The following is a 1,532-nucleotide window of genomic DNA, read 5'->3' as shown; positions in this document are numbered from 1 at the left end:
ACACATACATGTACATATACTAAGACCTACATACACTAACACATTTACGACATACACTGACACATTCATGCATTAAAAAATACATACACTAACCCATACATACACCATGACACTAAAGTGTGAGTATATTTAATAATTTTATTGATCAAATTCGGTCCGGATGTGGAGGGACTGGCAATCTGTAATACAGGTCTCCTAGTACAGTCGCCAGTCTCTCACACAGATTTTGTTTCGTTATGTTGAAATTTTTATTTTGTTTTGTGTGAGAGAAAATAAAATAAATATTTATTATTATTATTATTATTATTATTATACTGAATGTCACTCCGCCCGCCCAATACATAATAGATACATATATTATAATAACTACTTATATAAATAATATAGTAAATTTACTTATACTTACATATATAAATATAAGCGGGTGGAGGAATACGCCCCGGCAGGGAGATCAAACGGCCGGGGGTTAGGGCTGTAGGCTGAGAAACCGGCGGACAATCCTAGCCGAGTCAAGTAACACCGCCTTCTGCATCCTGGCTGCGAGCGAACCGTCCCGGATCCCCAGTTGCCTCAGATGGTGAGCGAGGCTAACCGGGATCAAACCGTTGGCAGATATTACGATAGGGATTATTTCAGCAGACCCCACACCCCACATGTCGACAATCTCGTGCGCCAGATCCAGATATTTACGTTTTTTCCCAGTCTCGGCTTTCACGAGGTTCTCGTCATGCGGGACGGTGATGTCCACTAAAAATACCCTCGACCGTGCCCTGTCCATCACCACGATATCAGGCTTGTTCGCCAGTATCGTCCTGTCTGTGGCGATAGGCAGGTCCCAGTAGAGCCGGACTCCGTCGCGTTCGAGTACTGGCACCGGTGAGTATTGGTAATACGGCATCCTCTGTTCCAGGAGACCGTACATAAGAGCAAGCTCTTGGTGGAGAATCTTGGCCACTTGGTTGTGTCTGTGCAAGTACTCAGTATTAGCAAGCACGGAACAACCCGAAAGCACATGCCTGAGTGACTCACCGGGATGACGACAGGCTCGACAGAAGTCGGGAGTGCCATCCTTCAGGACGTGCTTTCGGTAGTTGTTCGTCTTGACCACCTGATCTTGTATTGCACAGACAAAACCTTCGGTTTCCCCAAAGAGGTCGCCGAATCGCAGCCACTGCACGGAGGCCTTACTGTCCACGTGTGGTGCGTGAAGCGCCTTGTAGAACCGTCCATGCAGTTCCTTCTCCATCCATACGGTCTCCCGGTCAGAGGTGCTCAGTACGACCGGTTTCTGCCAGTTCTCTTTGGCCAAGGCTAGGGGGGTTAGTCCTTTGTCACACATTGAAACGTCACCATGCAAAGCGCTGTCCCGTCTCGTTTCAAAGTAGGCCCTGAGGCTGCACACCTCGCGGTTATGCATAGTCTTAGCGCTTAACATGCCTCGACCACCACACTTCCGCGGGATGTACAGTCTCATGACCGACGACTTAGGGTGGTGCATGCGATGGTGCGTCATAGTTGTGCGGACTCTTCTG

This window comes from Melitaea cinxia, chromosome 29 (assembly GCF_905220565.1).
Source record: "Melitaea cinxia chromosome 29, ilMelCinx1.1, whole genome shotgun sequence".
Taxonomy (NCBI): domain Eukaryota; kingdom Metazoa; phylum Arthropoda; class Insecta; order Lepidoptera; family Nymphalidae; genus Melitaea; species Melitaea cinxia.
Note: the sequence above shows the minus strand (reverse complement) of the source record.